Here is a 24,727-nt window from a genome sequence, read left to right on the forward strand (position 1 = left end):
ACTAATCCTTTTTATTCCACACATACATACACTTTCCCACCAGGACACAGTTCAAATAATTGCTATCCAATCAGGGGTTTGATTTTTCTTTAAATCACTACCAAGTACAAGTGCTGGAGTTCCTCAGAGAGGCAGAGGGACGGGCTCAGCTCATGGTGGCTACCAAGAGGGGTGTGCTGAAGGGCCCTGGGGGTTAACTGCTCCCTTTCATGAGACATCTCTGGCCCAAATCCTCAGCTGGAGGCTGAGATGCACTCACCAAACTCCTACCTCCACTGCTGCCTTTTTTGCTCTTTGAAACAGGGCATGCTTATTCTCACTTGGTTATCCTGTGAGTAAGCAAACCAACGAGGCTGGCTGACCTCTGGAAGGGAAGGGGGTAAAGAATCACTGAAAGGAGTGAAAAAGTTGGTGTGCTGTTTCCCATGTCTAGGGATGCTGAGAGTGTGCTCCTCAAGACAAAAATATCTTTCAGGCCCTTCCACAGACAATGTGATGCTCCAGTGCTCCTGTTCCAATGCTTTCTCTTCCCCCCCCCCCCCCCCCCCTTTTTCCCCTTCCTTCCCGAACCCACTCCTTTTCTCTTTTTTTCTCTTTAACTTCAAATAGAATCTTAGACATTTAAAAAAATATAAAACTCAGCATCAAGTAATTCCTGGCTGTGGTAAAGAATGATGAAATCTCCTGCCTTTAGCAGCTGACACCATAGTATCAAGGATTCAAACTCATTCCTGCCTGAGATCTTAGAAGGCATCTCCATTGCTGTCTGGGGCTCTTCTACAGACTGAAATAGTACTTAACACTAGATCTAAACTCAAACTTATCCAACAAATTTTCTGGCAGAAAATTCTCAAGAAAATTATGATGAATGATGTAAACCACAAAATCTGTGAAAAGAAATGGTAATGAATTGCACTGCTTTCTAGCTTTTGGAATCTTTTCCGCTGTATTTGATTTGAATTTCTCTCTCCACACCAATTTCTTTTATTTATGCACATATACAAAGGTGTATGTCTGTATTTGTCCAATAACATGACATTTTGAAATATAATATGGAGCACAGCAAGCTAGCGGGCTTGGGCAGGGACAGAGCTACTGCAAGCTCAAATCAGAGGTTTTCAGGTTCTCAAGGTGCTACTGTCTTGGAATTACTTTGGCTCTTGGAGTTACTTTGGCTCTACACATGCAAATGGCTCTCTGCAGCTAGGACCTAAAACTACATAGCACAGCCTGTGTTAGCACCAGGATCCTTAGATACGATGACTCAAAAGATCATGGATTGTGCCAGCACTTTGGAGTCTCTACGTGGAACAATAGCTAACTGTCAGCAATTAGAAGGGCAGGCACCGCACTCCCGGTGCATAGCAGGGAACACAGGGACAGCACTAGAGTTGTTTACCTGGGAAAAAATCACTGCCAGCATGAGTAGAATTAGATCATTTCCCCATTCGTGTAAAACAGTGTCTATTCTCAAGAAAGATGTTGACAATATTTGAACAAAAAAATGAAATGTGTTTTCCCAAAAGGTCTGTAACCGCTTTAAGCATTACTCGGGGAACACTGCCATCTAAAGAAGTTAAGGATCCTACCTTACACCCATGGAATATATCTGGGCAGGGTCTCAAAGGGTTAAATCTCCCAGCAAAGTACCAAAATAATGATCAAAACTCAAGAAAAGGTTAGGCCCAAGAGCTCTTCTAAAAGTCCGTATCATGAAAATTGTGACTTTAAAACAGGATAATGAGTTAAAAAAGGAATTGTGAAATCAGGGTCATTCCCTCAGGGCAGTTTCTGGTTTCTGTTGTCCAGTCCTTCATCTTTCAAAACAATTTAAATATTTTGGCTGGCTGCTTCACAGAGTCTGATGAACAACATTATCAGCTAAAGATCTCTGTCTCATTATGCACTTAGCGCTTAAGCCAGCAGCAACGGCGAACTTCAAGAAAAGAAATGCATTTGTGACCTTATTTAAAGTATCACTTAACCAGAAAACTCTTTCCTCCCCCCCCATATCCCTAGAAGTATTTGCTACTTACTTTTAATTTATCAACCACCCTCCAGGCAAACCTACTGGTATAAGTTTCTTTTCTCTCCCTTTCGATTCAAGACACTGGCTATGGAGTAGCTCTCACCTCACACCTGACAGCACCATGTGGCTGAAACTCACAACTCAGAGCTGCGAATGAGCCATCGCGCTTCAGGCATTGATATTAAATAGAAACAGAGAGTTTAAGCAAATCAGTACCATTTTCATTTGACTTTAAAAGCTCACCACTCAAATCAAGGGCAGCGTAAAAAAGTTACCATTACTGCAGTGCAGGCTAGACAGCAAAGACTGCGAAACTAGACCAAAGCCTAAGAGGTCTAACAAGCCCTGATTTCCAGGGCTCAAAGTCACATAAACACGGCAACAACAACAACATGAAACTACATTTGGAGTCTCTAAAACATTCTGAGTTTTTAAAACTCAGGTTCATGGCACAACCATCTTTCCATAAATAATTTCTGTATTCAAAGCTGGATGTATCGCTGCATCAACACTTCCATGTCTAACACATGGAATACTTTCTTTGAAGATTATTTTTACAGTTCTAGTAAAGAAGTGGAAATTGATCATAAAGGTGGTAGTTTTCTTCTTTTAAATACATTGCTTGGGAACTACCCTTAAAACCATTTCTTGTTATTTTTAGGAATAAGTGATTTGTCCACACATCAATAAATTATTATGAAAGGGGTGTGGTGTGGGTGTGTGGGTGCGTCCATCCATCCGTTCCCACATCCCAACATTCATTAAGCTAAAATTTCTGAAAATGAAAACTGTCAGGACCAGGAGATGGGTGGGGATGTGCAGTACACAAAACAATGCAGAGACTCAAATAGAATTTTTTGCCTATTTACTGTTCTTCCCCTCCCCTGAAGATAAATAATTTAATGGATTGTCCTATTAAGCTTATAGATAAAAAAGGAGGAGCTGCTAACTTCTGATCCTGGTTAAAACCAGTTGTCTGTTTCTGTGCAGAAACAGAGGTGGCTGCTCACTGCAGAGTTACTGACAGAACTCCAAGCACCTTCGCTTGCTCATATTTAGACCTACAGAGCCCAGACATGCTCCTCACAGTCAGACTTCTTTTTTCCATGTAGTATTTTGGCAGTATCTTTCACACTGGTTTAATTTCAAGAGTAGTCCTAGCAGAGGCAAGGAGACATGCTTTCCTGGATGAATCCACACTGTGCAGCAGTACACAAGATGAACTCAAAGGCTTATTTTTAGAGTCTAATTCTTACAGAGAAACAATATCATCCACTACGTTTTCACTTCCCTTTCATGCTTCATTGGCATTAACTCATTTGTTAATAATGTCCATCTGTGATGGTCCATTTTTATCCTCATAAATTTCACGGCAGATTACAGGCTTTTAGGGAGCTCTCTAAACTTTAGCTTCCTTACAGAGAAAAGTTTTACCCACACTGACATTACTTGCATTCTGACAAGTGAAGCTGCAGCACGTGACACTACTCTGCATCTGTGTGTCCCAACCAGAAAGGAGCAGCCATGACACCCAGAAGTCTCGTGAATGCAGCCACAGCCACGGAGGGTAGTGCTGACAGAGCAGCCACCACTCACCACAGCTACACCAAGGGTAAGGAAGTGTGCTCCTGCCTTCTATGTGCTAGCTGCTGCATGGATGTTAAGAGAATGAAGTTTGCAGAACCATGAGTCTCCTACCTTTCAGGATCTCTAGACTAAATAAACAGCAGAGTTGGAAGAGGAAGGGGAGAAAAGCAGGTAAGAAGCGTGCAAATTACAAAGTGGAATCAATGGAAACTTTGTATAAGGAAATTTTAGGGTCTTCATGCTCTGAGAAGTGCCATTTGGGCATACCTTAGCTCAACTACTGAAACAGATTATCTGATCAGCAAGGATGGAACAATAGAAAATCTATTAGCTAGTGGCTGTGGAGCATCACAGGTCTATTAGCAATTGACTGATTAGCCTGTCAGGTGAGAGTCTGACTTTCTCAAATCTCATTTTCAATAAACTGTTAAAAGTCAATACAATGCAGACTGAAAATTCAATTCAGTGTAACGGGGAAAAAGCAGCTAATTATTCTTTTACAGAACCATTGATCCTTCCAGGTCCTTTAACAAAGGATTAGGCATTATAATAGACTATTTATATATAGATTACCAACAAAGATAATCTCGGAAATAATAATAAAAAAAAATATAATTAAAGCACCTAAAGAACAATTCCACATGCCCAAATCTGCAGGATTTTAAATACTAAACTACAAACAAATGGCGCTCATGCTACAGAATCTGTGGAAAACCAAAAAGATTACAGAGTCAGCAGAAAAAACCCTCCTTCTTTCAAAAAACTTTTTTAGACAATTTATCACTTAAAACTGCAGAATATCAACTGTGGAATACAATGATCATTATTCTTTCAGTGCTTTATATATAAAATAAAACCAACTATATAAAAACTATCCACACACAAGGAAATAAGGTTTCAACAACTATGACTGAGAAGAAATTTTTCAAATGCAACAGTAAGAAATAAGAAAGCATTCACAGGCGTTTAGACTAGAAATCTGAACTGTAGATAAAAATCTGCCTACACTGTGAACAAGCATCCTTCAGCAATCCTGAAGGTTAGAACTCCTTAAGGTACACCACAGGCTTGTGATGACATTCATCAGCTCCTTTACATTAACACATGCCTAGAAATAACCCTCCAGTTTTACCTGCTGCACTAACGACAATACTGCGTGCAGCGGCAGGCCAGCTTGGGAGGCTCTGGGTACACTGCAGGTGAGGGGAACGACACAACGGCCAGAGGGTGTATACATTTCAAATTGCATGGGCAAAGGAATAAGGCAAAAAAGGGCAGCACTTACAGGAATGACAGCCATCTACCACAGCACTGCCTACCATCATAAAAGTAGATTAAACAGAGGCGGGAAAGGTAACAAAAATACACGTTGACAAAGTCAAGAGCCTTACAGGCATCATCACTGGGCTTGTTTTGCTATGGTAAGTGGCTGTGTGCAGGTGAAATAGGCAAAGCAAACTTTAAATTTCCTGTGCAGGCTGGCAACAGTGCAAAGACCACATCCAGGGAGCCCCACAGGTTGTTTGGCTTGTGCACACTGTAGCAGCATTGCAGAACTTAATGTTCCTGCTGCATTGCACTAACTCCTGTTAACACTGTTTTTGAGTAACAGCAGTGTTAGTGGTCTTGGGATATAATGCTACAGCAACTGAAAACACTGGACATAGGATGAGGAAAAACTAAATCAAGATTTCATCCATGCTTTAACATCATGCTTTGGTCTTTCTCTCAGCTGTGTTGAGGCAGACATTTGTGGAACCTTGTGTAAGTCAAAGTGATGTGGATTAGAGAAAAATCTATTTAAATCAGCTTCTTTCAGGAATATTGTTTTGAAGTCTGGCCCCCAAACACTTGCACAAGTACAATCAAGAAGAAACTACATAAGTCAACCAAAGAATATACGTAACATCACTTGGTCTGTAGTTAAAGCAAACTGTGAACTGGAAAGTAGAGGTTATTGATAACAGCATAATTCTGACTGCAGAGACTTCAGTGTGAGCTGTAAAATCTATCCAGACTACTAGACAATATGCAGGTACTTTGTACCAGGCAACATGAGGTACTACCAGCGCCAAAAATCAGGTATTACATAGAGGCAGCACAGCTTTGGATGGAGCAGCTGTGCTCATGGTGGCTGCAGCACTGAGGTAGCCACAGCCTGTGTCTCTGACCAGAGCAATTCACCTCACCCCACTCACCTGAAGGGCTGTCGGTGGAAAGAGTCCAGAAAAGGAGAAGGAATACTGAATGCCAGTCCAGAACCTGCATATTTTGCAGCTTTTACTGCCTCACCTTTGATGGTAGAAATTGGTTATTGTTCACATGCTAAAGACTAACACACCCTGATACTTACTCTAACTGAAAGCAATGTGAAAACACATAATCAGAAAGAGAAAGTAAATGAATGAAGAAAAGAATCCAACATTCATCCCAGGTAGTGCCATAGATTCAGTGGAGTAAAGTGAGCAATGCACATTTTTTAAAAACTACCCCAGTGCTAAACGGCAGGGCATGGGGCCTGAAATCTCCCCAGCTTTGTAAACTCAATTAAAGATGTCATGCCTGGATGACTTTTTTCTGATGTCTCAGAAACACTGAGAGGTCTTTATAGATCTGAGTTTTTTGAGAAAAATCCAGTGAAAAGCAAATTTAAGTAATGCAAATACTTGTTTTCTAAGCTGAAAGTAAAGACCATAGTGTTCATGCTCCTCCTCCTCTCCAAACCATTTCAATCAATTGGGAAACAACAGGGCTGCAAGACAAAAGCCTTCCTAAAGAAACTCCGTGCCAAACAGGGTTTGCTTCCAAATTCCTCAAATCAGATTTTCTCCCGAAGAGACACAGATTTCTAGAACCATACCACAAATTTACAAGCTGATAATGGGCAAAAGGAAAAAAAAAAAAAAATTATCAGCCCAGGTTTGGTACACCTTACCGTGGAAACTGGTATGTTTTACTGTGAACGACTTCTCAGTCTGAGAGCTCTGTAGTCTTCGTAGCCACGGTCATCCCTCATCTAGGGCAAGGCCTGCGGAAATTTGGCCAAGGGTGGGGAAAGCCCACGATGATGCATTACAGAGGTGCAAAGTTTTTCAGCTGGTCAGAATGTCATTGCCTCATCTTCTGGCACTACTCTTTTTCATTGAGACTGAGGTTTCATAGGATGATACACATTTCTGTCTTACAGACACACCTTCCTCTGTAGAGGGGAAAAGTGGCCATGGAAAGAATCAAAACTTGCCAACAACAGCACTTCAAAGTGAGACAGACAGAACTACAACCAAAACTATATTAAAAAAAAAAAAAAAAAAAAAGTTGATAAAATAGAAGGTGCTCTTGAGCCTGGGATCACCCTCACAAACATTGAAAGGGAAGTTCAGTCACCAGAAGTTCATTAATTGATTTGAAAATAGGAAGCACAGTATAAGCAGCAAATCTTTAAAACCCAAAAAGCCCAATCCTGCAGGCTGCCTACCACTGTACACACCTGCTTAAACTTCCAAGACCAAGAAGCTGAGAAAGAATCTGAAATTGCAGCATTAGAATTCCTGCAGCAACTGGAGATATAAGGAGGATCAGGAATAGTCATTTCAGTGTTTGCTGACAATTCCTCCTCTCTCTCCCCTCCTCCCCAAAACCAGTTAAAATGCATGGTGTTTAATCTAGCAGGATAAATAATTATTAAAGACAAGGATGTGCCATTTGGGTAGCGATCAATTAAGCTACCCAGTCTGAAATCTGCAATAATGACATACCCCCTCTGTGAAATGCTATTCTTCAGAAAAAGCAGTGCTGAAAAAAACCAAACCCAACAAAACAAAAAACCCCACCAAAACTAAAAAAAACAAACCCCACGAATCCAACCCAAACCAATTAATCTGCCCATTTTTGCCAACATCTGCTTCATGCTTTTTTCCATCACCTCCAAACACCCAAGAAGCAGGGAGTAACTGCATTCCCACCTGCATAGGATGAGCATGGAGAAGACAGACTGAACTACGAAGTATCAAGCTTCTTATAATAAGGAGTAACATGAATCCTGGCTGCACCCAAGGAAAAGGAAGAGCAGCTGCTGAAGCCAGGGGATACTGACTCTTGCAGTAAAACAAGGGTGTGGAGCTGGGACTTACATCAATTAGTTTCCTCTCAGCTCTCCAAGAACCACCAACTCCCAGTTCACAGCCCAGTAACTCGTGTGTGTCTAACAGAGTTGTTTCCCCCTCTCTATTCTTCTTGGAAGAGTAGAAAGTTTTCAGATCTAAGGCAAGCAAAGTCCCAGGGTGGCTTCAGCCCGCTGAAACGGTAATTGGCCTGTGGGACCATTAAGCTCCTCCTGGGTGCAAGGAGCTCTCCCAAGAGCTATGGCAGCTGGTGCTTCAGGTATGTGCCTGTGCAAAGCCTGGCCAGAACCCGTTCCCTCCCTCTGTGTGTGCTCAGGTAGTGGCAGAACAAACCCAGGGTTGCATTAACCCAGTCCTGAATAAGTACTGAAGGTTTGGGTTTCTAAATATAAATGCCAGTAAAGAATTAAAAGTTAGCACCATTAGAGAATTATCACTGCTCTGCTCAAGTTTATTCTCAAGAGAAAGCAAATGCATCAAAAGATTTAGAACAAAGGACATATTTAAGTCATTTTTCATCACTTTAAAACTGTTGTTTAAATTTAAAACCTTTCTACTTGGAGCAAGGCATTAACAATTTTAAAAAGTCATTTGTGTTCCTTTCTGAACACACGTTCTCCTGTCTTCAATTTCAAGGGTGCTTTTTTTTGGTCTTTAACAAAAAAGACAGACTGATTACTTTCTGTTTGAGGATCATTCACCAAACAGAAGAGACACGGACTACATAAACTTTGGCTCAGACACTGTAAAACTCCAACAGAATTAGCTCTGCTCCATGCCTGCCAGCACGAGAAGCACAAATTTAAAATACACTAGCTACTCTCCATCTCCTACTCTGCACAAGCAAGTCTTCAGATAACTAACCCCATTTAAAAGCCCTGAGCACAGAGCAGCATAGGTCGGTTGTGTAGACTGGGAACCCAGTACCTGGGCCTCCTCCACATCTGGAGAGCGCTGCAGGGACGCCCCTGGCCCCCCTCGTGCGCGTGCAGGTATCGAGCCTTGCCAAGCTGGGGCACCCACAGAGGCTGCCTAGAGACAAACGAAACCACACCAAAGCCACACGCCTCTCATGTTATGCTTTGGAAACGTTAATTTTAACATCTTTGCTGTATCGGTTTTGAAAGAATTATTTTCCAAAGAGAGACTTCTTCCCTCAGGGAAGAATTTTCCAACAATCGGGTATTTTTTACTGATCACCTCATGTTTTCAGAGTCCACTGGCATTGTTTAATTTCCCTAAAATTATTATGAGGCCCACAGATATGATAGCTGGATGTTTTTGTAATACATTTTTCCACATTTTTGTGAGTTGTTTTTCAATCCCTTTGCTCCGAACACTCTCTTCATTGTCACTAATCAAGCTGATCACAGCATCTCCTGTTCCCAGCAAGAGGACAACCCAATTGTCATTGAATACAGTAAGAGCTTTGCCACCAATGGCAATGCAAGTGGGATGATGCATGCAACCTCCATAACAGAAGTAAATAAACATTTTCACTTTCATCCCTGAATTGGTAATGCTGTAATAAGAAATAGCTTTTTTTCTCCTTCTAATAATGTGGGGAAAAAAAAAAAAAATCAAAGTATAATTGCAATTCAGCTGCTGCCTGAAGGAAGGAAAACAAAACCCAATGAAGCTTTTTATTTCATTTACTGTTTGCAGAAAGGATGAATGATCCATTTGCGTCTTCCTACTCCATTTAAGAAAAGTACCCAGCTCTGGTAGAACATCCATGAAATTCCTCTATTTATTGCAGACATTATTGCCCCAGATCTTACCCATGTAACACAGAAGCCTCCTCCACATTTTCCAGGCTGCACGCTGCCTTGCTCCAGTGATATTGAAAGCATTTTTCAATGGAGTTAGTTTATAACCCCAAATACCAAATCTTACTGTCAAGTTTTGATTTTAATGGTCTCAGCATTGCCCTGGGTAGAAAAGGTATCTTTGATCAGAAATCCAGAGCTTAACAGTGATGTTAAGGGCAAAGGAAATAGCTCAAAATGGTGAATCTGTCTTTCCCTTCATCAGCACCTCCACAGCTCTTCTTAGCACCGGACCTCTGTCTTTCTAGTTGCTGGAGGCTAAGTGCACTAATTATGTACTGAAATAGAAGCTGGGATTTTTTATTTTTTTTTTTCCCCCCAATCTGGTAAGACCCTGGCTCTGGGATATCAAGTACCAACACTGCATCATGGACTTGTAATACTTGCTTGCTTCACGCGAGAAATGCAGCTGCAAGAAGCACTCTCTCACTATTTTATTTTTATTAGCATACAGCAGTCAAAAAGCAGTAAAGTTACACAATATTTTGTTAGATAACGATGAAAGCTTCTTACTTCTTCTTTCTTAAAAAAAAAAACCGCAACAAAACAAAAAACGAAACACAGGAGAGCCTCAGATCCCATGCACTGCAGTGTTACTACTTCCTATTAACTTACAGGATACAAGACTCAGTGAGCCTCACTGCTCACCCTTTCACTAACAATACTAGGCAAACAAATTATCACCACTGCTGGCTAAACTGTGCCAAATCCGCTTTCATGCAACACAGCAGCATGCTGGCACTGGGCATGTGGCAGGGGAGCACTCGACCTTTGCTATAGGAAAGCTCAGACTTCAGCTGCAAGTCTGCAGCTCAGCAGTAAGACAGAGTAACTGGTTGATGATGGGATACCGACATCAATTCATAGCAACTGAAAAAATAGCAATTTTTCTTTTCTTATCCTTTTCTCTTTTGAAGCATCAGCTATTCAGCTGCAAATACAAACACCCAGCCAGCAAAGTGTTTAAGAGAAAGTGGAAAACCAACTGACCTGTAAAACAGCCAGTTTAAGCCCAACTTCCAAAGACACTCAGCTGTCTCAGAAAAGCCAACTTCTCTCTTTACATTAACAACAGATAGGACAATCTGTGATGAAGCAATTAATCAGACAGGAATGAACGGTGTAAATTCTTCTGTGTCTTCAGTTCCATTTTGTGATGAGGCTGACTATACATTTCTACAGTGTCCCCCAACCATAACCTCTAGCAGCAGAGGACCTTTCTCTATATTCAAGAGAGGGGAAGTACTTGGTTTAGACTGCAAAAAAATAATCAACTTTGCTTCTTTTCAGGTATTCTCTAACCTGTAAAAAGAATGAACAGCAGTAATACAAACAATAGGCTTTTGTGGATTGCGATTTCAAAGATCACCATACAAATTTTCTCCTCTTGAGACACCCTTCACTGGGTGCTTAGCAGGACACCTTATCAATGAATGGAATTGCATAACACGACCAAAAGGATATGCTCAAGATAAACCAGCCACATCTGTTAATAATGACACGCAGACTCTGTGTTCAAGTCACAAGTACCATTGCTCCTTCCTGCAGCCACTTCAGGTGTGTTTGAGGATATGATTCCTTTCAGAACAGCTACTGATCATAGGGGCGGGCTGTTTCATAACTAAAACATCTGCCTGTTAAACTGTTTCTTATAATTTGTGTGGCAAGGAGCCAGCTGGGATTTTTCTGAATCACTGCAGGTCTCGTATGAACTTGAGTCTATTCGTAAAGCAATTATAAAAAAAACTTTCTAAAACTTTGCCTTCAGCCTATTGTTTTTTCACTTCCTAGATAAAGCCATTCCCAGTCCAGTGAGGAAGATTCACTGCAGAACTACAGCAGCAAGTGGATTACCAAAATATGTTAATTCAGTGCTTGGAGCCAGATACCCAACCAGGGCAAAAAACAAAACACAGAAAATTTCAAGACACTGAGATCATCACTACTCTTTATCATGACCAAAAAGAAAAGAAAAAAAAAATCAATTCCAAACAAAAAGGTCAGTAGGATAATCAGATGCTGAAAAGAAAACTTCCTGCATAAGCAAACTGACAGACTGCTCCATCCTTTGAAGTACTGCAATGAATAAAGAAATCAGAGATGGACCCTCTGTCATTTACTCCAACTTGTATGGCTCCTCAGACATGAGAGACGTATCCATCTCTTACATATTTGTAAGAGACACAGAATCAAAATATTGTCTTTTTAGATGCTGTAATGGCCAAGGCAAACAAGACCTTAAGGACTCTTAAGCTTTAACTCTGCATTTCTCAACTTTTATGAGTTGATATCAAGCTTTTAATGTCACTTCTAGTTCAAGTATCTAATGTTTATTCCTGAAACAGGCATTGTAAATATACTGTTTCTTCCCCAAAAATCATTACTACATTCATCCATGCCAACACGTATCTACTAGCATCCATCAGCTAAATAACCTGTTGACTGACTGGAAGCTTCTACTGCTCTGCACCAAGCACCAGGTGCATGTGGCTCATTTGTCTCAGAGTTATTCCAAGCTGAGCACTGATCACACGAACGATTAAAGCTACTTTTTTTCCAAGCACCATATCCATCTACCAATAGGCAAAAAAAATCCATTGTTTCATTCAGTTACGCTGCGTCCTTTTCTCTTTCAGAAGCTGCCTTGCTGACAGGACTCAGAAAGGAAACAAGCTATGTATAGCTCTCCAAGTGCACAGTGTGGCACAATCATCCTGAACTGTAATTTTTCATCAAGTTTTTAATAATCAGTTGGCACAGGAAAGTTTGATTTTCTTCATAAAGCCTGGATTTCTTCCTGTCCTAGTGAATGTTTAACAATCCTGTGGTGATACTATGTTCAGAAGTCACGCATGGTACATTGGTTTAATAACTCTGTCTTTGGGATACAAGATGGCATGTCATATCCAATCTACCACAGAAGCCACTTCAGTCAGGTGGAAACAGGCATTGATAGGAATGTGGATTTGCAAAATGACTGCACTATTGCACTGTGCCTCATTTGACTGCTTTATTGAACTTCAAGTCTTCCACCAAGTAGCCCAGACTTCAATTATCTACACTAAGAAGAATGGCTACCGATCAATAAAAGGCAAAGAGAAAGCAGGAGTCATGCAGTGCATGCATAGGCTTCGCTCCCTGTTTGTATATAACTGTACAGACAGGACTTAAGGTTTTATTTTTACTCTCCTCCCTCCCCCCTTTTCCCTTCCTCACTGTTTCAAAGTACCACATTTAGTGAAGGCTGTTCATTGCATATACCTTTGTCCAGAAGACAAGCAGTAAATAAGGCCAGTACAGAAAGGTTGCCTTGTCCCCTTGCAGGATAAGGCACTGTATGACTGATTCCCCCACCTCACCTCTGAATAAAATTCCTTTTCCAGTGTCAAGAGTTTTATGCATGTTTTTCAAAGTCTCACATTCAAGGTACTACAGAAATCTTTGGAAACCATTCACCCTTTGTACTCTCTCACTACTGTCACCAAGCTTTACAAGGACATAAGCACTGTATCTCGTACTCCCTCAGAGTACTCACAAAGAGGAAGCAAGACAGTGTCATCTCTTCCAAGGTCCTACCTCTCCACCATGCTCACTCTTCCCGATTTCTTCCAGCTTACTGCAGTACTTCTCTCTGCGTAACACACACTTAATGTGAAAACATGACAGGTATAGCAGAATAAACTGTGCAACATTATTATGATGCGCTGACAAGATCAAAATTAAAAACAGACTTTAAATGTATCATATGCCACAAACTATATCAACTATATTAATCCAATACATGCTCTTACTATAAACTGGTACCTCCTCAAAAGGGTGAGCTTCAATTGATCAGTCAAATTTTTTCTGCTCAGCAAGCAAACATAGCTAAACCAATTCATCCTTGTTGGGAATGGGAAATTAAAGGACTAAATGTTTTTTTTCTAACACACAGATTGGCAACTTGTCAAGAAATAATACATCTATTGTATGTTCAGGGTAATTTTATCAAATTAGTCTTACTTCACCATTTCCTCTTTCCCTACTCATATAATTACAAACATGACACAGTAGACATTAAATTCAAAGCAAAACCAACACAACCATTGAAAATTCTATAAATTCCATACATGACTACAAAAACCTCAACCCCTCCAAAACTATTCTTACAAACAGTATTTCTACCATCTGGATGGGCTTACCACCCCCACCCCAGTTCGGCATTAACTCTACTCTTAAAAGAAAATCCTACCTCATCAGTTTTTTTAGAATGACATTTGCCAATTTCAAGTAAAATGTCTATTAAACTCTGTTTCAACTAAGTTGCCTATCCAGTGTCAGGGTCAATACAAACTTACAGAGCTCAACTTTAAACTTCTTGCAAGAGAAGGCTGAAATCAAGCTGCAGAAAGACTAAGAAAACGCTGGCCAGACCCCACAGGAGTGTGTAAGAGGTATCCCTGCCCTGCAGTTCCAATCTACTTTGACAGGAACAAGGAGTTTAGCTTAGAGGATAGCATCTATGTTCTCTGCTCATCCTCTGTTCTTTTCTGTTTCTCTTTTGTTCTCATCTCCTATGTATGCAGTAAGAACCGGAAAATACTCATATGGAATTGATAATTGACCTACTGGAATTCAAATATTTACCATAGCGGAATCAGTCATGCAGTGCTTTTTCCTGCAAGCAATCATATATTCCCAGCATAGATAACATTTTCGCGTATAAATAAGGCCACATATCATTGCTGCTTGTACTTGGAAAGTATCACACTTTCAGCTGTAGCAGCTATGAAAAAAAAAAAATAATAAAATACACACGCAGTGCACCAAAACCCACCGAAACCTTCAGGCTTTCAGGCTAAAGTTTTTAAGTTAAAGAGACTTTTCACATGCTTAAAGTCATGCTTGTGCACAAATATCTGCAGATGTAAAAACTCATTCAGTACTGCTGTAAATCATGTAAGAGACTACCACCTATAAGCACTGATGCTGCAAAGCCAATTTATATTAGTTCTGGTTCTGACCAAGCCACTCCACAGAAATATTCCAATTGTTTGTACCGTTTAAATTATCTCTGTCAGACACCTAAAAGCATTTGTGGTTCACCCCATTTCAACGTAGGGTGTCATGCTATGCCAAAACACTTCAGTCCTCACAGAGGGAAATGGCATATCAGTGACTATTTCTTTCAGCATGGAACAAGCAATAGTGGAAAGTGCAAACCAATTTAAATTAACAGAAGGGATTCACATCATGGCACGCAGTTGTCCATTAACAGAACAAACCCCTGTCCCCCTCCCTTTCTCCAGTTGGCAATTGCAGCAAATCTTCCATGAAAATACATTTCCTGTAATGTTCTGGTCATGGTTGGCAAGAGCTGCAACCCATTTCCATAAAGCCACCATGCGGAAAATTGCCTTGGCTGTTAAAATGGACTAATGCAAAGGAATTATTTTTTTTAATGTTGAAGGCATCAATCCTTTTTAAAAAAAACCCTCCAGTTTCCAGAATATTAACTGGTCACCCACCAGCAATAAGGTAGAGCCCTGAAACTAGAAATAAAGCAAATCAAAGAGTTTTAAAGAAAATAAGAGAACAAACCCTTCACCCAATTATCACTTACAGACCGTTAACCCAGCAAACACAGTAAGAAGACTGAAGGAACTTTGCAACAGCAACTGGGCTCTCACCAGAGTATAATCCTCCTGCTGCAACTGCTAATCAACACGATTCCACAGTATCGGTTTGCCCCCCAAAAAGTTAAATCCTGAGTGTGCAGGCAAGCAACTGTGTATCACAGGTCAAGTCAGATCGTGAAAACAAAGATGTATTAAGGTTTTCAGGACTGAAATCTAATTCTCTGATATTCTCAGTAAATTCTGTCTTTACCTGGTGCAAATAACTTCAGCTCTCAGTGGACTTGCACCGACCCTACTGCCCACTCTTGCCCTGCAGGGCAGATTTAAGTCCATAACACTTACTTACATCTATCAAAGCCCTCTCTTACACTGTTTCTGCATGCATGACCGCAACAGATCCCTCTTGCATGCTTCCCTCCCTCAACTTCTCAGCTGTGCTGGACCAAGGAGGTGACACACAGACTTGGTACACAGGGTGAGGGCCTGCAGCTTGCACTGTCCAGAACCTTTGGTTGCCCAAGGCACATTATGCAGAGTTCAACGAGCTTTGCATTCTCTCTCTAACTGGAAAAATCCCTCAAACTTTGGGGTGTTACAAGATTAAAAGCTGAGAAATGAGACTGCCTGATCTGGAGAAAATTACAAATAGGTACACAAGTAGAATATTCTTGCACATCAAAAGCATAACAAATACAGTGCTACTATCATTGTGTAGTTACAAAAAAAGCTCAGAAAGCTTATGATGAGAACCTTGAAGTGCAGGACAGCAGTGGTATTACTGATACCATTTGCAAAACTGGAAAGTGAGACAGAGAAACTTTTAAGGAAAACATTTAGCAAGTTCAATATGATGAAACTGAAAACCTGAAATCTCTGGACAGGCATCGCTTGCAAAGCATCTGCTGGAAGCTTGGGAACTTCTCAAAATCAGGCCAAAGGTGTCTCAGTCTGGGCCCTATATTATAGCTATATTAAAAATAAGCATGCTTTTGAAGATATAAGGCTTGTGCCAGAAGCTCAAGGCTTCACAAAACTAAAATAGATCAGAAAATAGGTCCTAGAAATCCTTAATCCTGAGGTGCTATTATAGTAGCAGGTCAATTTTGGATTACTTTACAATAAGGAAAGGTAAAGATTATTATAAGTCTTAAGAAAGTGTCATCAAAGCGAAAGTAGGAAATACATTTTTAAAGAAATTAAATATCTATGATTAAAATAGCTGATAGAGCGCAGAAAAATATTAAGTTAGTGAGCATATAAGATCTCTGAAATACAAACATTTTTGTGATACATTTCCTGACTATTAAATTCTCATTGCTGTGGTTCCAAGCTCAAAACTGTGCCTAAAGCAATACATCTAGAAATACAACCATGAGCTTTCCAGTTTTGTCCTTGCTTGCCCAAGTAAGAAATGAAGAGGTATCTCAACTGTATCTACATGAACATAAAAGCTACTTTATGATGTTCTTCTGTCTTCAAACTTCATTGGTTTCTTTTCCGGAAAAAGAACTCCATCATATTACAACCTTTCTTCAATCCTGAGAGGCAGCAAGGGAAAGAAACATGAGGAAAGGAACAGAGGAGCACCCTGTGTGCATGTATATTGTACATGCAATCAGAGCGCGGTAATGTTTTGCTGCTGTGTGTAGTTAACAGCTGCATATGTATTTCAGAGTATAGAAAATGCAGTTAAAAGGGTGCATGAGAAAATCTACATAATGCTGATTTCTTTCTGATTAATTTTGTTTTCTATTTGTCATACTCACTACACAAAGATTTAGCGGATGCAGGGTCAGCGAGCAGCTAGAGTATCTTTAAAGAAAAGTCTCACCTTTCCTACTCAGCCGTGCTTCCCATAACCGCCCTGTTAGCTGTCTACCTGATTTACGATTCCCACACTGCCTCTGAGATTAAAGTATGACGGTTTGTTTGCATTTCTACTTAGCCTGGTTATTTTTTGCCCTTCCTCCAACTTCAGACAAAACCCTGCAAACAACAGGTCTACAGGTCCAACACTCATTTCAAAAAGGTACATACCATTGCGCTAAGAGGGCTCCTACTCATCCTCTCCCTGCATTTCCACCATATGACAGAGCTGAGAGAATAAGCACTCTGAAACTGCCAGAGAGTTTCAGCCAAGCTGAAAACAATCATGGATTTTGCCTGACAAAGCAGCTGCTAGGTACTTTTGAAAAGACTGCCTCCCAGTCACACTGGCAGTTCACGTCGGACAGAGAAGTAACTCACTGGTCACACACAGTTACTTAATACCACAGGGGTAGAAGAAGAGAAATTCCAGTTTAATGGAAATGAGGTCCCTTGACATTTGCGAAGGAGAAGAACCCAGTAACAACAGGCAGGTTCTGCATGAAAAATAATATTCATATTATGTAACAGACAGCCTAGGTGTCACGAACAGGACCAGCACCTCAGTTGTCTATGGCATATGCATTTCTGCCCCCATTTCTTTTTTGACCTAGGCAGGAGCCTGACTTTTCCTCTGGAAAAACCAGCCCACTGCTCAGCCAGCATCTCTTGCCTCTTAGGGTTAGTTGGGTCCAGCAGAGCTGTTGAGACCATTTGTTGAAAGGGACACTTCAGCTGTGGAACTTACAACTTCTAACACTGTAAACAAAACCTCAGCTCTGAATGCATCAATAGACTCCAGCCTCATATTTAAAGCAGTGTTACAAATGGTCGGTGCTATGCTACGTTCTGCAAATCCATGACTAAACATTCTTGTCTCTCGCTTATCTTCCAGTGCTCATAAACAAGAAAAAAACAGTCACAGGAGCAGGTTAAAGCTATATTAGGTTACAGCAGCTGGAGAATTCAAGTCAAAAGACAGTTGCCTCCACAGTCATGCACACACACTTTCTATAGGCTTTTACTGGCAAACCTGCTGAACTTCTCTTCAAAACTAAAGCATTTTGCAAGAAGTCTCTGAAATAAGACATTTCTTTGTTAATGAAACTGGTTGTTAAAAAAGAAGGCAGTTATAAACTTGGGCACATCTTATTCAGTTTCATTGCAACATTCTAATGCAACCCAAAACTTAGTCAGGACTCATTTTAGTTTTCTCTGACACACATATAGGAACAGAGCAAAAAAGCAGGTTGGACAGTGGCGATTTCATTTTCTTCAGCAGCTGCTCAGTTTTTATTACATTTAGGAAATACGTACTGTGCAGAAAACGTTAGGCCAAATGGGTGCTTGGATTCCTGTCTTTTCTGCCCACTCCCTCAAATCTTTTGCAGCTCTGTGGTTTTTAAAGATGAACCATAGTTCCTGGGAGGGTAAAAGAATGTGGTAAACTTGCTACTGGCTGGTTGCTATTTCCAAGCTCCCTGAGTGTACACCTGTTATTGCACCGCTGGAAAATGACTGTGTTCCCACGCAGGAAGTTAACTGATGCAGCTCCCCCAAAGCAAAGTGCATTTTCTACGCAGGTAACTTGTGGGTCCAGAATAAGTGCATTAGCTCTTGTATGTTTAGTGCCAACATTTGTTATAAATATTTGCAAGGCTATAGACGCTTCTGTATACCAAGTGCACCCATTTTTGGACAGTCAAAAATAAATTACCATGCATGAAAAATTCATATATATTCAACTGAGTCTTGGGAAACTTCTGCAATGCTGAATAACACAATAACAATGCAAACTTTCTTGTTCAGACATGTCTACCAGCTCATGTCTAAGAACTGGCTTAATACCATGCACTGCAGTTAACAGAAAACCCAACACACTGATGGGGCTAAAACAAAGTTATCTTTTCTTGCATAATCTCCCGAATCACAGAAGTCTTCCTTTCTTCAGTAAAGTGGCTGTCAGTATTAATAACTTTGCAAAGAGATGTTTTCTTAGTAAGAAATTTCAGCCATTTCTACCGTGCTTCATCAACCTATCATCCCACCCAGTTTTTTCATTCCCCCCGCCTCCAAGATGACAATGACACTACAAAGAATTTTCCCTTTCTTCCACATGTTTTTTGGTTCAAAACCAAAATTGACAACAATCCTTTACTATCATTATGACATGCCACCTCTTCCCCTGACCATTGTTTTTCTCTCCTACATCTGGATTACCATTGGTGGCACATCAAATGTTAGGAAAACGCCATAGTAAATAAGTGTCTGCCAAGTTCCATGATGCTATTCCCCATATTAAAAGAATATGATGAACTTTAGCTTGTACTGCCTTAGTAATATTTTTTTTTGCAGTCACAGAATTCCCATGTATTTACAGCTCATGGTATTTCATGAACTTGTGAAATCGTCTGTGTTCCTTCCAGAAGCAAAATACAGTAGTTTCAGCAGAAATATGTATTTCATTACGTTTGACAGACAAGCTCAGGCCATATAACTGATTTAACATACACAAGGCATACTTCATTTTCTTTTGATTTATGAGTCTCCACTATAGTTTTTTTTCTGTAGTAACAGAAGCACAGTATATTTCTATAGCTATATTTCTGTTTTTTCCCTACTACTTTTAATCTGAAACCTTCATATAGAATGTCTCTGAATGCAAGAGTAACTGAAGGTTACTCTGAACATGCTGTTGTAACAGACCTCACGACAGTCTAATACCACTACCAAAACCCCAGCCCTTCACAGGCAGGATTTTTGACAAACACCAGCATCTTTGAAAAGGTACTGATAATTGCAATAACAACTGTTTTCTATATTGACTTGCCACTAAATCATGCCATGTCTTACATTTCATTTCAGAACAACTGCCAGAAAGAGAAGGTTATGGTGTCTTTTTCAACTATCAGTAAATCATTTTAACTATGTATTTTTCGTTAGGTGATTTTAGACCGCCTTTCTCATTAGAGCAACCACACCTAATACAGAGCAAAACAAGGCTCTATCCCTTAGTTCCAATCCCAAACATCTGGTCACTTACTTCTGCTCATCGATCTTAAAAGCAATGACTTGGAAGTCCATTATTTCTTTTTTAAAATCACTTTAAAAGTATAACATATTTAACAACATGAAACACACAACAGCGAAGCACAACCTGCAGTAGAATCCCTTTAAAACAACCACACAAACTGGCGGCTGTATCACACAGTTTCCCATGCAAACAACAGCTTTTAAAGGAAGCTGACAACAGCCAAGTACTGAAAAACCAACATGAAATTTCCACTTCCTTTGCACATGGTTTCAGCCTAGAAAAGGCCATGGTCAACAAAATAACATGCTCTGACTACCTTCTGCTTGTGAAAAAAGCCCTGATGAAATAAAACAGACCTCTAAAGACCTCAGCATGTCCTGCTTCTATGCCTTCTCCCTGCACATCTGAGAGGTGACACCAGTCATGTCAGTGTGGCTGTATGACATACAATTGCTAATGCAACCCAACCAAAACTTCAGACATGACATTTCCAATATATTATTAAAAACATACTTAAAAGAATTGTTAAATGCTTCTGATTTTTCATATATCAACCTGACAATCTTCAAACCAGTGCCTGCCAATGTTCCACCAATATAAAAATCAGGTTTTGTAACTCTGTGTGAGGAAACATAATGGTATTTGTAAAGGGTTTACTATACAACATTGAACTAGCTTATTAAGATAATAAGTTGTTTCCCCTACTACTGTTCAATTAAAACAAACAAAATGAATCACTGAGGCTTTCTTAATGCAGCTGTATGGCACACTCACATTTTGCAGGTCTTTTTAGGTAGTGAATCAGTGAGGAATAAAGAACATCCCTCATAAATGCTTTCTTTACCTCTCTCACTTTACTGTTCCTCCCCAACATCCTCAGAAATAACCAGCAATCAAAGTGTTTTGACTAGATGTCCATGCACATCCCGCACACACACACCCCATACATGCACACACACATACACGTCATCCATTTCTTCAAAACAATTTGCTTTAGAGTTTCTGGGTGATTTCTCCTCATAACAAATAGCTCCCCAGTCACTACTGGTAGAGGGGATATCAGACAGAAGCAGCTGCCATTGACAGATGAAGACAGGCAGCTTTTGGTTATGAACCGCAAGGTATCCACTTTCAATTATTCTGCTTTCTCTGCCTGCCTTTTTCTCTTTACTTCCTCCGATTTCTTACGTCAACCCATTCCATATTTAATTCTTGAAACTCTTATTTCAAAAGGACCACATTCACAGTTGACAATCTGTACTCAACTGCCTTACAGTGACCATTGCTAAACTGTAAGCATCAACGCATAACACAAATCTTCACAGGACCATTCAACACTACCAAGCACAAAGGTTTTCTTAGGACATAGAGGGCCAAGGTCACCAAACTGCACAGAAATCAAACTTAATTTTAAAGAACTTTAATTTTTCTGTCTCCTAGCAGCTAATGCATCTGTCCAGCCAGCAAACTTAAGCAAAATAAAACAAAGGTGCCTTTAAAAATCCCTGACTCAGCTACAGTACAAAACACTTTTTGTACAAAGATAGTGGAATCAGCAACCTAATTAAAAAGAGGAAATAACGCCTACCTTTTCTCCCCATCTTCCCCACAGCAGCTTGGGAACTCCAATGAAAATCTAGAAAACACCTTTGTCCTTGATCTTTTAGCTCTAGAAAATCAAATGTCTTAAGAACAAAGGCCTGTAGGGAAGATGCAGCAAGCAAATAAGAATCACCTGTGAGTTACCTATCCTGTCCTTTCATACAAGAGCTCCTATTAGCATTTCCCACTACTTAGAGCGCACCTGTGAAAAACCTAAAGGGTTAACCCAGGGCTTTATTGGAATAGGGAAGACATTGGTCCTGTTCCCTTTTGAGTATTCCACGTCAAAAAAAAAGTGCTATTTTCCACCTTCATATGTAAATTTGATTGACAAAAGATAGAACAGGCAATAAGAAGTGGCAACTTCAGATAGCAAAAAGGAAAAGGAAATTAAAGCAAGAAAAAAAAAATTGACCTATGCATCCAGGATTTTCAATTATTAAGGCCCTGTGAGTCATTCAGCAGTCTTCCAAGACAAGAAAAAACATAAGCTTACTGTGATTTCAGTGGCGTAAGTCCAAGCCTATTCTCAGTAATAATTCTGCCTAAATACATATCACCAAGTTAAACCACATATTTTATGATATTCTATGAATAGGAAGGAAAAATGTAGTAAAGAAACAAATTCAATTACTCCTTGCAATTCACTGCAAATGTATGTTTCCAAACTGAAAATCCTCCAGGATGCCACAGAACAATAAGGATAGAAGTTTAGAAGAATTTTAACCCACTGTGCCCAATTATTAACCTGAAAACCTTCCCACTAAGCAATCATCCCTCTTATGCCTCTTTCCAAGAAATTGTCACTTCATTGCCATTACAAAATAGTACTTCTTAACACTACCGATTTATTTTTCTACATTAGACTTGTGTACTTTTTAAGAAACGAAGATGAAACACATTAATTTTTAATACTTTATGCAAAGCTTAAAAAAAGTGAAATAGGCCCAGACTTCATTTCTTTAAGATTAAAGATCAGCCTGAGCCTCTGTCAGTACTATTCTCCATGATACCGTTTGTCGTATCATACAACAGAAAGATTATTTTGACCTCATTTAACAATCTAAATATTGTCATAAAATCTTTGAGACATCACTTCCATTTCTGATAGGCAGAATGCTTTTTATTAATCTTCAGGAACAAAATAGCATTCCTTGCAATATCACAAAATGAACACTCAAGCCCCCAGGAGCCTTGCTTTGCCACTTGTGAGAGCAGACAAATGGAGCTCTGCAGCACGGAGCTACAGACCGGGACCCGGCATGTAGTCTCGGATCACTTTGAGAGCAACAATTCTTGACTCAGACTTTCAAAATTAGGTAGGAAATACACAATTACTTTCATTTCGATCACTACCACCTTGTTTTGATAGACGAGAAAGGAAGCACCAAATTTTTAATAAACTGAAGCAAAGACACTGTTTAAAACGGAGCCACTAACGGTTTAAACCTGACACAGTCTTGGAAAATACTTGCCCCCAGACAGACGGCAGCTTCTGCCTACAAATACTATGAAAAACTCCCCAGTAGACCACACAGAAGGTGACAACATCCACGGGAGAAGATTTAGTTCTGCCTTACAGATGCAGCTTACCACTCTCAGGTGAATCCCATCAAAGCGCTCATGGTTTGGGTCAGCTCCTGCATAGTCTGTTCAAGACTTTCAGTTAGGCTTCTTGCTTCTGTTCTCTCCAGGAGGCAACTTGTAGATGTCTTAGCTCATTTCATTGCCTGCATATATTCACTCATTTGGTTATTGAAGTATTAGCCAAGGGTGATATGATAATTTTGTTCCAGTGACAACAAATGAGTAGATTGTATTGTAAAACAGACATGGCTGCAAGGCACCAGACGCTGCTGCTTCTATTAGGAAAGCTTTTCCTCCTGCCCCCTCCTCACTTGTTTCAGGACCTTCAGTCTTTTGCAAGTGAAGAGTGAACAACCATAATACACTACAGAAGAAGATGAAAGCTGCTCATTCCCATTTAAACACAATTTGATATATATTATATATGTGCATAGAAAATAATGCAATATTTTTTGTTTTATGACTTGGAAATAAAAATAAATGTAGTGGATTTTTACTGTGTACTTGCACTGATCATTGGATGTCATAAAATATTTTGTTAGGCACACTTTGGGAAAATCAATAACTAGGCAGATGCCAGCTGTGCAGCTCCATGGTGCCAGGCAGTCATGCTCCTTATTGCCTCCTAAACTAGAGGAGCAAAAAAGGACGGCTGCAGAATTGAACTCCATGAAACTGACACTGGAACTAGATCATGCTAGAATTTAGTATAATCAAGCGTCCCAGAAAAATTAACTCCTTTTATATTCTTTCCTTATTTGCAGCAAAGTTAACGTCACAGGCTTCAGCTAAAACATACCCAGTTTGGGCCAGTTGAAGGTGAGGTTGAATCAAACCAACTCTAAATACTAGTGTCCCAAAGAAGTCCAAGCAGACACAGAACTCATGCCAAACGGTTTGCAACCCTCACAAACATGCTGTGCTGTATCTCATGAAAACGCTTGTGAGAGACGTGGCTCTTCAGTTACTGATGCATCAATGCTGCTTGGGCAGGCCTGCATGAAATGTTACTTCCCCCCAGAATATCAACATACGTGTATTAAAATAGTGAGAAAAAGGTAGGGGTAACATTATCCTTCCTGGTGCTAGAGCTCCCATTCTGGGATGACGACATGATGTTTGTTTGTGCCTCCCAGGAGGCCAAAGGACGGAGCAGGAAGGGGCAGGCTGCCCTGCAGGTGGTACAGGGCTCCTCGGGGCGTGCGCGGTGCCTTCGGGGTCTGATCTCCACTGTGGACTCTTGTGTATCCGCCATACAGAGCAGGACATAAAATGTTCCTCCTTAAGATGAGAAAATAAACAACAACTAAGGAAACCACAGGCCAGTTTCCTATTCTTGAGTGTTGCAAACAACTTCCAGTTCCTCTTCCTTTGTTCCAAAATCAGAGACATTTCAGAAAAGGAAGAAGTGGGCATGCCTGCTGGAAAGTTAAGAGGGAAGAAGTGATCAAGCA

The 24,727-nt window shown here is 40.2% G+C and overlaps 1 protein-coding gene and 1 long non-coding RNA gene across 2 annotated transcripts in view; one reads left to right on the forward strand and one right to left on the reverse strand.

Annotated features, from left to right (window-relative positions):
- The window catches only part of HS6ST1 (heparan sulfate 6-O-sulfotransferase 1), a 201,883-nt gene that overhangs the window by 155,558 nt on the left and 21,598 nt on the right, over positions 1-24,727 (reverse strand). The gene's annotated exons all lie outside the window — the stretch shown is intronic.
- LOC129737085 (uncharacterized) lies at positions 2,139-18,400 on the forward strand. Its single transcript, XR_008734523.1, has 3 exons — positions 2,139-3,787; positions 11,358-11,565; positions 12,203-18,400. It is a non-coding gene; the product is annotated as an uncharacterized LOC129737085 (long non-coding RNA).

The sequence above is a fragment of the Falco cherrug genome, chromosome 11, assembly GCF_023634085.1.
Source record: "Falco cherrug isolate bFalChe1 chromosome 11, bFalChe1.pri, whole genome shotgun sequence".
Lineage (NCBI taxonomy): Eukaryota > Metazoa > Chordata > Aves > Falconiformes > Falconidae > Falco > Falco cherrug.